Below are 14,620 nucleotides of genomic sequence, written 5' to 3'. Positions count from 1 at the left end.
ATTAACTAATGAAAACAATAAAGCTGCAAAATGTGCATCATACAGGGACTGAGTCAACTATTACATGTATTTATACCCGACTTTGATAGGTTACACGATCAAAATTGCACTCATTCATACTCAGGCTCACACACCAACATGATTGCATATTCGGATTTACAAGTTCACAGGTCTAGATTTTTGAACACGATTACCCTCAATATTAATTACCTCTTTCTATAAAAAAAAATATGCTTTTTTCTAGCTTGGGAAAATTCCTTGCTGTGAGACCATGTTGTGAGGATTCATTATTGTCCCTGACGATAAATTCCCGCTTCATCGATATAAAATCAATTTAGAGCGAGGAATAGTGAACTAGATTAGAACAAGACATATGTTATTTGGCAAACAGATTACCAAATTGTAAAATAATATGGTCTGATATACTCCCAAGCCAAAATTGAATAGAGGACCGTTACAATCGATCCGTCTAGCAAAAACGGAAAAGTGTTAATAGAGCTGGTCGAAGGTCGGTTGAATCTGTTAATGGTAAAGCTGTAAACCATCCTGATATATAATTTTCGGAGGAGGGTATGTACCGCGTTGAAAAATCTGTACACTCCTCGTAAAGTGTATTTTTTGGGTGGCAGAGATATATACAAATCTCAGAGTGGCCGAAAGTTCAGACAAACAGAGACATTATTCATCATTACATGGTTATATTTATTTCGATTATGTATTTCACTTGCTCTGTAAAGCATAGGGTGGTGGAACAACACGGGCTTGCTATGGAGTGTAATAGGAATTTGTATTAGGGATTTGTTTAGTATGACAGTAACCTTGTACCCCCTCTGGTATAATGGGTCGTTTAATTTTGCCTTGCTTGGTATATCGGTTTATCTGTTCAGTGTAACAGGAAGTAGCCCCTAGGAGGCAATTATATTAAAATCCACTGAATCGCTATGGGGTAACCTAAGATTCAAATTGTACATATTGCAAAGCCTTGCCATGGATGACACTAGAATGCGCGGTTTCACAACGCTCGTTCCCAATTAAGACGTGTGGCACCCAATGATTGTTAAATGCTTGTCTGAAATTTGTCATTGAAACAGTCATTAAAGTTGCGGCCTATATCATCCAAATACATAGTTTGTTATTTTGTTTTTATCGGAAAGTATCTTATTTAATTATAATATAAGTAAAATGAGTCAACGTATATTATATTCACCTTTTTATTGATAACTTAAGAACTCACCTTTGTTTCCATTGTTTGAACTTTTCGCTGTGGATTTTATTTTTTTTATCTTGTTGACTGCTTCTTCAATTTTTCTTAACGCTTTACGGTCATCGGTAAATATTTTCTTAAGAACATCGTAATTGCCAGGAGCTATTTTTTCAGTGTCCTCCAGATGAACAAAATGTCCCATTACGCTACCCTTTAACACGGCAGGATTGTCATCACTATAAACCTTAAATCTCATTTTCCAATTGACGTAAGTGTCCATGTTTTCATTATGACCAACATGTCCATTTATAAGTTTACGAATCAGTTCATTGTGGATTGTTTCGATATCGGATTTCGAGCATGAACTGAAAGCAATTAATCTTATATAGCCTTATATTAGACGAAGTTTTGCTTTTAATTCTAATAATGTTAGATTAATGAATACAATATTTCAGCAATTATGTTACTATAACTATTTATTAAAAATGGGATATAGGTGTTGACAATATTGATACAGACAATAGAAATACTAACTTGATTTCCGCCATTGTCGTTTTTTCAGGTCTTGATATTCTTACAGGAACAGTTATCTGTTAGATTTGATGAACAATGTTGTATTCATAAGGTAAAAATCTCGACGGAATAACTAAAAAAATACAAGTAAACAATACATTAGGAATATATCTAATCGATAACCGTATATCAGGGGTTTTTTTCTGCGTGTATCCAATTTCCGCTTTGTTCGCGACGATTTCTGAATCGCGGAAAATAAGTCACTTTAAATTTGATACAAAGTTTTGTTCTTGTAATAGAATTCTCTCTTTCTTTATAAAGTAAACAGGTATGTTAAAATACAGTTAACTATGTTCAGTTATTTTAGTTAGAGGTAGAAATTGCAGGATTAGAGGACAGGCGACAGATAAGAGTCAGCTTCGAGCTCGTTGTTTATTTTATAATCCATTGACAAGCTAATTAAAATGGTTACTTTCCTTGCTTAAAAAGATGTCTTATTATACCTGAGCTACTGGTATATGTAACGGTACATGATCTATAAATCTATGCGTCTAAAATAATTATCAGTAGTTATTTCACATTCAGGAAACCCTGTAAATGGTTTCATTGCCCGAATTTTCCATTATCAAGAGTGACAATTTAGATACTTTTCCCTTTTACTTAACAGGTTTAAATAATCCTGAATTATATTTTCACTATGATTTTGACATCGTGAAAATTTGATTCGCGTAAATTCTAGGTTCAAAAACCTGTTCTAAGTTCTGATTGGCGGAAAACAAACATGATACATGTATACGGTATAAGTCTAATGTAGTGATTTGATCTGTACTTGGTTAAAATCTAATTTTAAAAACATATGTCATAATTAAGTTTAAATATCTGCATACAAGCTAACACCAATATCAATATTATAAATAATTAAATTAAAAAGAAAAAGAAAACCTATCATTCCCGAAGTTTATAAATTTGGTTCCCGAACTTTATATATTTGGTTTTATCAAAGTTCAACTAAATTGTTAAATCCGATTTAATAAGAGAACGCTTAAGGCAACTTGAGAATATCAAACTGTATCCGACGGCTTTTTACTGATCAAGTTATCAGCAAAATATGTATCATCATAAGTTAAGGCTTTTGCATCTCAGTCGATTTATTATATCAGTTTGATATAATAATATGAGGGTGTTTGTTCCGAAGATCATTGTTTAATATGTAACGCTTTCACTCCGGCATTTTAAAGAGAATTATCAATTAAAACTCGACACATCTTTAAAATATGTTAATCATTTCTATTTTAAGTCAACTTAACATTAACGTTGAATGACTATGATATTATCTTAAACGGTTAAAATGTGATAATCCAGACCTGCTGATGGACTTGTGACATTTAAGAATATATATCATTGAACTTTTTACATTCCTCATTGGCATTTAAAAATTCCTATCGGTTTAATTTAAAATATTATGGACAAAAGAGGAGCCTTGCTGCGTAAGATGTTAACTTTGTAATTAATTGATATTTATCTTGTAATTATTTCCCCCAAAGACTATACGGGTTAGTTATCGGATGTACACTAGCCAAAAATATCAATGATATACAGAAGACCAACTGGGTGTTCTGGTCATGTTTTTTTTTATATTCTTAAACAATGCTCTGTCATGTTGTAAAGTACAATTAAACAGTAAATTTGTAATTAAAAAAGAAAAAGACAACATCATTTTCCCAAAGCTTATAAATTTGGTTTTATCAAAGTTCAACTAAATGGTAATGGCTAATTTAAGAACAGAGCGCTTGAGGCAACTTCAGAATGTTGAAAATTCATATTGGGACTCGAAATCACATGAACTATATCCGACGACTTTTTAATTATCATGTTCTCAGCAACATATGCATTATCTTAATTGCATGCTTTTAAAATCTTTAGTAGAACATTGCATTTAACTCACTGCATATGTATCACTGTCGTTATTCTTTTCCTTTTTTAAAATTACAGGTATATTTGAACCAGGTAAATAACTACTTAAATGTGCATCATTAAACAGGGAATCAACAAAACATTTGCTATGTATGATATAATAATATGAGGGTTTTTCCTGAGCTCATTCTTTATTATGTAAGGGTTTCATTGAAACGTTTTTTTTTTTAAAGTATCAATTGAAATTTTAAAAATCTATAAAATATGTCGATAATTTATATCCTAAGGACAACTAAACATAAACATTTCAGAACTATCTAAATCAGTTAAAACACAATAATCGATCAAGCAAGACCTGTCGATGGATTTGTTACATTTAAAAAAAAATATATAATTCAACTTTTTAGATGTTCATTACATGATGCAATATGTAATAAAACAATTCTAACCTTCAAATCACGTCTGTTCCAACACACTTCTGTTATGTGTTGTTAAGTAAATATATGGCTAGTTAACTGATGTATATTTAAGTCTATTCAAATGTCGTTTGACATATCCTTGGTCATTTAAACTACATGGATAACAATGTTCAATCTCGTCATACACCTCTGGAACACGTGCTTTTTTTGTTTCGCGGAAGGGGTAGAACTTTTGCTATAGACTTGCAAATGAATTAATTTTACTCGTGATTTTTATTAGTAGAATTTTCAAAAATAACTGGTCACTTATAAAAAATAATAAAACTATTTCAAAATGTGGTAAATCTAAAATATTTTTTATATTATATATCTGAAAGTGGAAAATACAGATTTTAAATGGGGTTAAAACCTAGTTTTATGTTAACTTTGAGGTTCTTAATTTTTAGTATTAAAGAACAAAATACTTTGATATAACCTGGTTAAATTTGATTCATTTTAGCTACTTTTTATCATTTGTTTATGACGAATTCTTACGTGAAAAGTTGGTGCATGGAAATATTTTCGAAAATATTTCTCAAACTAATCACAAGTGATGTATTCTAACTAACAAGCCTTCGGACAAGTAATCCTTTGAACTAATGAACCTTTGAACTACTGGGCCTTCGAACTCATGAACTTTCGGTCTAGCAGGCCTTCAGACAAATGAATTCTTGGACAACTTGACCCTGACCCGTTCTTTTCGTTATCACCAGGCTACCCTATAGTTGATATAATACTCTTTTGGATGCCCCAGAACCTATTCCAATAAAACTTAGTAGCATAGATTGTAATCTTAGGATACAAATATAAATATAAGCGCGTTATTTATCTACGCTATCTGCACGTTTACGAAAAAGTTAACTCATACGAAATTAATTGCATCCTGTTTTACATATGAAATTTACAGTCAACTCTGTATATTGTGGGTGTTGCTTAAATGCAGAACGGAAAACAGATCGGAAAACGGAACGGAACAGAAAACGGAAAATCTTATCTAATGTTACATGTATTTACTTCATAGATTTGTGAATCATACTAAATTTTATACTCTATGTATTTTTTTTTTTTGAAAAATTAGCAATATTAGATTATTTAGTCAAGAATACTTATTTCCTCAAAATTAACAGTACATGCATTGACCACTATATTCTGTCCAAAAATATCCTCGATTCACATTTTGCTGAATAACTGGATATTAATATATATATATTAGGGTACAAGCGATTTTATTTCAGAAGCATAACAATTTTTCATTATTTTTTCTTTAAAACGTCCTCTCTAGTTTATCAGCTGGTTTCATTACACGGTTAAAAATAGAAAAGTCTACGGGGTTTTGAATTTCAACAGACCCGGATGATAACGTTGGACAAGTGAAAAGCTGTCAATGTGATAGCAAACTGGTTTTCTTTTATTTGAACTGTATCCATAATCCATGTTAACCCTGAATTGATAAACACTACCAACCGTAGTGAAATGAAATCGAGTACCCTATATGCAATATTTTAACAAAAAATGACTAAGTTCAAAAGCTGGAATTGTTTTCATATTTTATCAGAAATCCAAATCCTAGCAATATGCACACTTCTATTCTCTAATACATGTATATGTACAATTAATCTGCTAAAGAACAACTTCTTATCTTGAAAACTGTAGCAGGAGTTATCCGTAAAATGAGGGTACCCTATATTCAATATTTTGTCAAAAAAATTACTAAGTTCAAAAGCTGTTATTTTTTCATAAATTATCAGAAATCAAAATCCTAGCAACAAACACACCTCTGATATATGTACAATTGATCTGCAAAAAAGAACAAATTCTTCTCTTGAAAACTGTAGGAGGAGGAGTCCGTACAATAAAGGGACCATATTTGAAATATTTTGTAAAAAAAATGACTTAAGTTCAAAAGTTCTAAAGCTGTAATCCCCCCCCCCCCCCATAAATTATCAGAAATCAAAATCCTAGCAATATGCACACCTCTGATATATTAACAAGTTATATGCAAAAGAACAACTACCTATCTTGAGAACTGTACGAGGAGTTATCCGTACAATGAGGGTACATCATATTCAATATTTTGTCAAAATATGAGCAAGTTCAAAAGCTGGTATTTTTCATAAATTATCAGAAATCAAAATCCTAGCAATATGCACACCTCTAATATATGTACATGTAATCTGCAAAAGAACACCTTCCTATCTTAATAACTATAGGAGGAGTTATCCGTAAAATGAGGGTACCCTATATTCAATATTTTGCCAAAAATGACTAAGTTCCAAAGCTAGTAATTTTTTCATAAATGATTAGAAATCAAAATCCTAGCAACAAACACACTTCTGATATATGTACAATTGATCTGCAAAAAAGAACAAATTCTCTCTTGAAAACTGTAGGAGGAGGAGTCCGTACAATAAAGGGACCATATTTGAAATATTTTGTAAAAAAATGACTGAAGTTCAAAAGTTCTAAAGCTGTTATTTCCCCCCCCCCCCATAAATTATCAGAAATCAAAATCCTAGCAATATGCACATCTCTGATATATTAACAAGTTATATGCAAAAGAACAACTACCTATTTAAAAATCAATGATATGTTATTTTGCATGACAAGTACATGTATTTTCTAATTTGAATAACGCACATTTTTATAATATGATAAAAGTTATTCAATCAAACTATGTATCAGTGATAGAAAGATTTCTCGAAAATTGTATGGATCCAAGGAATATTGAACTCTAGTCTCGTTGAACCAAACGCTCGGCTGACACCGTAAATCTCCGACAAGGATTTACGGAGACAGCCGAGCGTCGAGTTGAACTAGACTATATTGAACTCTGGCGTAGGAATACTTACGACTACAAAAAATATTTAAATTGTTTGTACCATTTAAAATCTGACTATTTTCAATGTATTAAGAAACAAGTTTCTTTGAAAAACAATGCTTATGCATATACATTACATCGAATTGATCAATTATTTTCAAGAACTAAGTATTGTCAGCAACAATGATTTGTGCTGAGGTCCAAACACTGTCTCACTTTCGGTTTGTCTCAGTAACTGCATAGGAGAGTTGATTAAAATCAACCCCCAAAAATTAAGTAATAGGTTATAGATAGTTTGCTCGTTTAATCATGTTAATGTTTCACAATTCGTAAACATTTGATTTTTTTCCTTTCGTACTAAACTAAAGCCATTTGAACAAGAGATGTTTGTTAAACACTTATGCCCCCCTCCCTTGGAAACATGCGCAAAGAAAATGAACGTGAACTGCAAATAACTGGAATTTTTCTACGTCCAAGGGGTATAACTCTGTCGAAAATTGCTCTATTATACCCAAAATCAAACCTGACCTATATATTATCATGATGAACCTGTATACTAAGTTTCATTTCAATATGTTCATCCTCTGCGAAGACAATGAACGGAGTCTGTTGGTGGACCGACGACAGACCGACCGACAGACAGACAGGGTCAAAGCAATATGCCCTCCCTTCTTCGAAGGGGGCATAATAAAATAATATATTTGACAGACAATCATAAAAATATCAATAAGACAGCCACATGTTAATAATCAGTCATTAGATATGAAAAAATGATACAAAGTAAATCGTTTCTGGCCAGTTTTTAAGCTTTTACAGCGATAAACGTGATATGATATTTTCTGCTTTCCGTTCCGTTTTCCGTTCCAAATTTCAGCAACACCCGTGTATTGGTATGTGAAAGAGACTTTACAAATTAACACATATATGCATAGTGTATTATATTATATACCACTTATTTAAATTACAAATTCATCACGTTATAGAGTCTTGATTTTTTAAGACACTGCATTTGATTGTATATACCTAGTTATTTTAAGATCATACAAATACTAATAAAACGTGTTTTTTATTAGTAGACAATATTATCGACAGTTTTCACAATAAATGTTGGGTCAACAAAGCATTTAAGAGATTGTTTACGGAGGTTTAATTCAGAAGTCGTTCTTGTGTCAGGAGTACATTCATATTTGGAATTTACAGATAGCTATCACTTTATTTTAAAAGATAAAAGACAAAAGAGGCGCCCTACTTCGTAAGATGTTCATCTTGTAATTATATCTCCTGCAAAGACTATGGAGATGACATATCAGATATCATCATGTCAAAACATATCAGAAATATACATATCTTCATCTTTTAAAGACCAACTGGGCGTTGTTATTATGTGTTCAATTCAAATGGATGTACAATGCTCCGTCGTGGTGTAAAATACAATTACATTTAAAACTAGTAGGCTAATTGTTCTCGAACAATTAGAGGTCTTTCCACCTAAATATTTTTAATGAATTGCTAGATGGCTCAATAAGGTATACAAAAAATTATTATACCTATGATACATGTTATATTATAAAATGGGAAAACCACAAAGCCATAAAACTGAGCCAAGGTAATATTCTGTACACAATCATATAAACAGTAAAGCTAACAATAGAAGAGACTGTTCTACAGGCTAGCTGTCTTTTACAAATGAATGGGTTGACTGTAAAAACAAGTTCCACTTGAGTAACCACAGGACTTGATATGATACCTGACTGACCCAAGTGAATACCTTATTGCGCAATCCAGCAAGCTTTTGAAACCATTACTATAATTCTGTATATCAAATGATATGAAAATCCATTAATTAACCGACATAACCTTTGACTTTTATGTCATTTTGTTCAGCCAAGGTAGACGCTTCTATTCCAAGTGGTCAGAACTCTCTATGATAGATAGTAAAAAAGTTGGAAGTGATTTTATTAAAGTTTCAATACTTTCAGGGGCAATAACTGCTAGAAAGGGACCTTAGATCTTTTCGGTATGAATAGATTGAATAACCCTCTAAGTGTACTGAAGACAATGGTAAAAGTTCCATATCTCTATCTCTTATGGTTTCAGAGGAGTAGCGATAACAAGTATTTCGTACAATAGGGGCTACAACTCTGTAATTATTCAAAGGTATGAGCCAAAGGGCTATATTTTAAAATGTCTTAAGATGTCCTACTATATCCATAAAAAAAGTTTTTCTCTACCACCCTAAACAAAAGAGATATAAAATCTCATTAATTGACAGCTTATCAAATGACCTTGACCGTTGACCTTTATGTCATTTTTGTTCGGCCAAGGTAGACGCTTCCATCCCAAGTGGTCCGAAGTCTCTATAATAAATAGTAAAAAAGTTGGAAGTGATTTTATGGAAATTTAAATACTTTCAGGGGCAATTACTACTACAAGGGGGCCTCCGATCCTTTTGGTATGAATAGATTGAAGAACCCTCTTAGTGTAATGAAGACATTGGTAAAGGTTCCAAATCTCTATCTCTTATGGTTTCAGAGGAGTAGCGATAACAAGCATTTCCTTCTCAAAGGGCAATAACTCTGTAAGTTCTGGGAGTTCTTTGACACAGGGTCAATTGGTATCATAACTTTTAATGAACAATTAATTAAAGTTTAAATTGTTTGGATAACTCTAATAACAAAAAATTCACCCCGAGCTAAATAGAAAAAAAGAAGAAGAATAAAAAACATAAAGAAATCAAGAGGTCTTTCACCTGAAAGGTGGAAAGACCTAATAAATTTATAATTAAAAAGAAAAAGAAAACCTATCATTCCCGAAGTTTATAAATTTGGTTCCCGAACTTTATATATTTGGTTTTATCAAAGTTCAACTAAATTGTTAAATCCGATTTAATAAGAGAACGCTTAAGGCAACTTGAGAATATCAAACTGTATCCGACGGCTTTTTACTGATCAAGTTATCAGCAAAATATGTATCATCATAAGTTAAGGCTTTTGCATCTCAGTCGATTTATTATATCCGTTTGATATAATAATATGAGGGTGTTTGTTCCGAAGATCATTGTTTATTATGTAACGCTTTCACTCCGGCATTTTAAAGAGAATTATCAATTAAAACTCGACACATCTTTAAAATATGTTAATCATTTCTATTTTAAGTCAACTTAACATTAACGTTGAATGACTATGATATTATCTTAAACGGTTAAAATGTGATAATCCAGACCTGCTGATGGATTTGTGACATTTAAGAATATATATCATTGAACTTTTTAGATGTTAATTACATGATGCAAAATGTAATAAAATGTTATCTAACCATTTTCCGTATGTCCCAACGAACATAAGTTTAGTTAGGTTGGACTGGTATATATCTTTTTTATATTCTATTCAAGGGTCCTTGACATACCGTAAGTCATTTAAAGTAGAACAATGTTTAATCTCGTCACACATACATTTGGAACACTTGCAGGTTTTTGTTTCGGGTAAGGGGTAGAACTTTTGCTAATGCATTTTTCCTGGTTTGCGTGATGTTTAATGAAAACCCCTTGATACAAGATACATGATCAATAAATAAAAGAGACCTAAAAATTGGAATTTCTTTATTCAGATTTGCCGATAATGGCTGCGGGTTTTTAGGTTACTAATAGACTGCTTCATAAGTAATCAAACAAAATGACATTACGTGACGACCCGCCAATAGCCCTAATAGACAATGGGTGGGCACAAAACATAGCATTCTGTGAACTGGATTAGCGCAGATGCCCAAATAAACAAAAGTACATATTAAACACATTAAAAAAAAACCAACTATTGTACTGAGGGTATGCACGAACGAAGAAGGTACCAAATCAACATCATGTTTAGTAATGGCTAAAGGCAATGACGCATATTGGGTTTGTGCGAAAGGATGATAAAACATTAACAGAAACATCCATGAAACAGTTCAAGAGTATTTTCCGTAATAACTTTAATCGGAATTTTTATTCAATACCTAAGAGTGTGAAGGGGGGGGGGAGTATTCTGAAATTAAATTAATTTTTTTCCTCGTATCATTAAACAAAAAATTGGACGGACACCCTAATCTAAGCGATTATCATACTTTTGTATTGTTTATAGATTAACTATTTAGGGATACAGATGTTAAAACTAGCGAAAAACGAAAAACTCGTGCGAAGATAACCCCTGAAAGATAACATTACACAGCGATAAAAAATAATTTGTAATTTAAAAACAGAGAAAAATTTCAAAAGTATTATTATATTTTTCTCTTTCCTTTTAGCAGTGTATCTAATCGACAGCTTTGGCAACACATTTTATGTAAACAAAGCACTTAGTAGAACATTGCGTTTAACACTCTGCAGATGTATCCCTGTTGTAATTCTATATTTTTTTAATCTACATTAAAATTTGAAACAGGCAATTAACTACTTACGAATGCATCAGTAGGCGGGGGATCAAAACACATTTGCTACGTTTGATATAATTATATTAGGGTTTTTTTCCGAGCTCATTATTTTTTATACGTAAGGCTTTCATTCAGACATTTTAAATAGAAGTATCAATTGAAATTTAACACATCTTTAAAATATGTCAATCATTTTTATCCTAAAGACAACTAAACATAAACGTTTCAGGACTTTGCTATTATCTAAAACAGTTAACACTTAATACAATGTAATCGATCAAGCCAGACCTGTGGAGTGATTGTTACATTTAAAAAAAATATATGATTAAACTGTTTAGATGTCCATTACATGATGCAATATGTAATAAAAAATTCTAACCTTTAATTCCCGTCTGTTCCAACACCCTTTTGTTATGTGTTGTTAAGTAAATATATGGCTAGTTAAACTGATGTATATTTAAGTCTATTCAAATGTCGCTTGGTCATTTAAACTACATGTATAACAATGTTCAATCTCGTCACACACCTCTGGAACACGTGCTATTTGAACTTTTGCTATAGACTTGCAAATGAACTAGTTATACCCCTGATTTAAATTAGTAGAATTTCCAAATATACCTTGTCACTTATAAAGAAATAAACTTATTTCAGAATTTGGTAAATCTAAAATATTTTCACTTTTATATATCTAAAAGTGGAAAATACAGATTTTAAATGGGGTTAAAATCTAGTTTTACATGTACTTTGAGGCTGTTAATTTTTTTAGTATTCAATAACAAAAATAATTTGATATAATCTTGTTAAGTTTAAATCATTCTAGCTCCTTTTTATCATTAGTTTATGACGAATTCTTACGTGAAAATTTGCTGCATGGAATTAATTTCGAAAATATTTCTCAAACTAATCATATGTGATGTATTCTAACTATTATGCTCTCGGACTAGTAATCTTTTGGATTAATGAACCTTCGGGCTAGCGGGCCTTCGGACAAATGAACTCTTGGACAACTTGACCCTGACCAGTTCGTTTTGTTGTCACCAGGTTACCCTATATCACTGCGTTCGTTCAGGTTTCACTTATTGTTTATTCAGATAATAGTATAGCGAGCTCAAAGCGCGAAGCGAGCTCTACCGGTAAGGCGTGTGTGAATAGAAAATTCGGACTATTTGCACATTCATTCAACGGATTTTTTTGGCGTCAGTAAATCGGACCAGTAATGCCTTGTTTTAATCGTCCCAGTAGTTCCCTGTAATTATGGTTTTCCATTTCACACTCTCACGAGAACAAGATGAAAGACTATGTACATGCACTGTAAATAACACAACGCCAATTTCCATTTCTTTAAAGACTAACGGAGTTATCGTCCTTTCGAATGACGTCACAATGGATTTCTTACACATTGATCCGACAACATTTTTCGGAGTCAGTAAATTTCGACCCACAATGCAATTCCTCAATGTCGGCCGATCTCACTAGACTGGATACCATCTCGCGAGAATCAAAGTAAAACTTTTGGGAAACAGATAAATTGTGTAATTTCCAGAACAATATGCTTTTTAAGTGAACAAAACAGTATTTTTCGCTTAGTTTTTTTTCTAGTTTGTTTTCAAAGAGACAGACTACACTTGACCGACGTGAACTTTGACGTCACAATAAGGGGAAACTACTCTAAGTAGTTATTGTAGATCTGCTGAAATATAAATACCAAAATCTTCTCAAAATCTTGCAGAGCTAACGAATCGGGACATTTCTTCAAAGATAGGAAATAGCTTTAACTTGCTCTTATTTGGATGAATGCTCACATTTAGTATTCACTATATTTACGGTACTTTCCAGGAACGTTTTTTAAATGGGGCGTGGCGCAATCATTCAAAAAATCTTCACATGCAAAAAGAAAAATAAATTTCTCAATATCAGGAAAATTCTAATCGGTGTGAGGAATAGGGAGTGCGTGGTATGCCTTTAGCTCTTTAGCTGCTCAAAAGTGTCTTTATTTTCACTACTATTTACGGTATTACATGCTCCCGGGGGATCCTTTTTCCTTTTGTGATCAACAAATTTTTTTTATACGTTTATTTGATTTTTTTTTAAACGGGGGAGGGGGGGGGGGGAATCTGTGTTAAGTCATTTTTTATTTGTAAGTTTAAGAAAAATGTCAGCTGCAAGTAAAGAGGAAATAAACTGCAATGTACATTATGTTAAAATCTTCATTATTCAACAACATTTTATCTGAGATAAATTCTATACTGGCGTGCGACCAGTATATAAACAATCTAAATTAAAATCAGATCTTTGATCCGCTCCAACAAATTCTGATGTCGCTATTGTTCAGCGACTATCAGCATTTCGGAGCGTTACAAAGATCTGATTTTAATCAGATTGGTATAATAAATAAATGAAAAATCTTATGAATAATGAAAATTTACTGGAAAAATAGGCATATTTATTTTATTTTGCATTCAAATTCATTTACTTTACGTCACTACTTTTATTTTTCTTGATTTATCATAATTCATTTTTGATCACCTGCTGCGCTCGCCCAAACGGTCGCACCGTAAAACATATTACTCTTTTGGAAGCCCGATGATGTCCCAGAACCTGTTCAGACAAAGAAAGGTGTAATTATTAGAACACATTAGACAGACTTCACATGCCTTCCCAAAGATCCATGAATCTGTTCCAAAACTTAAACACACTTATCTCTGCATGCTCAATGTGTCTCATCAAAATCAGCTTGGAGTGCTAAGCTGTCCCGCATGTACACTGTTCGGTTACGATGTCCAAGACGATATCTCCATGGAGTGTCGGAGATTTACAGGACAAGAAATCAATTGAGAGTGGTTTTGATTAACATTATGACCATGAACACTAAATCCAAAAAGATTAACTATAAGATAAATTTTGTATGCATTACTTAATGTCTAAAAGAGGTAACTAATCTTGCCTACCCTACAGCACCAGTTGGGGCCAGAGAGAGGTTTTCCAAACAGCAATTAATAGACGCTTTTAAAGATAGAGACATCCGTCTTAGAGCACGGCAAGCCAGACCCATTGATTTAATGATGATGTAAGACATGCTGTGGAGTTGGATGCTTTTCATGCGGCAAACCACCCAATGCACGACAGTCCAAACGGGTGTTGCTAAAACGCGGAACGGAAAAGGGAACGGAACGGAAAACGGAAAATATCATATCACTTTTATCGCTTTAAAAGGGTATAGACTGGCCAGAAACGATTTACTTTGTATCATGTATTCATATTTAATGAATGATTATCAACATGTGGCTGTCTTATAAATGTCTATCAAAT

The 14,620-nt window shown here is 32.4% G+C and overlaps 1 protein-coding gene across 4 annotated transcripts in view; it reads right to left on the bottom strand.

Moving 5' to 3' along the window:
- LOC105342271 (uncharacterized) overlaps positions 1-11,835 on the bottom strand; it is a 110,390-nt gene extending 98,555 nt beyond the window's left edge. Inside the window, exons 1-3 of one of the 4 annotated variants that reach the window (XR_010707616.1) lie at positions 4,081-4,335; positions 1,739-1,850; positions 1,237-1,569 (exon numbers count right to left, since the gene is read on the bottom strand). The gene's annotated coding sequence lies outside the window, so the exon portion shown is untranslated. Of the gene's footprint in view, positions 1-1,236; positions 1,570-1,738; positions 1,851-4,080; positions 4,336-11,690 lie in introns of those variants that run through there. The other 3 variants (XM_066066074.1, XM_066066070.1, XM_066066082.1) reach the window with 3 other exon arrangements.
- Between the last annotated feature and the right edge of the window lie 2,785 nt (positions 11,836-14,620).

The sequence above is a fragment of the Magallana gigas genome, chromosome 1, assembly GCF_963853765.1.
Source record: "Magallana gigas chromosome 1, xbMagGiga1.1, whole genome shotgun sequence".
In the NCBI taxonomy this organism is placed as follows: domain Eukaryota; kingdom Metazoa; phylum Mollusca; class Bivalvia; order Ostreida; family Ostreidae; genus Magallana; species Magallana gigas.
This window is presented reverse-complemented; position numbering and strand designations above follow the sequence as displayed.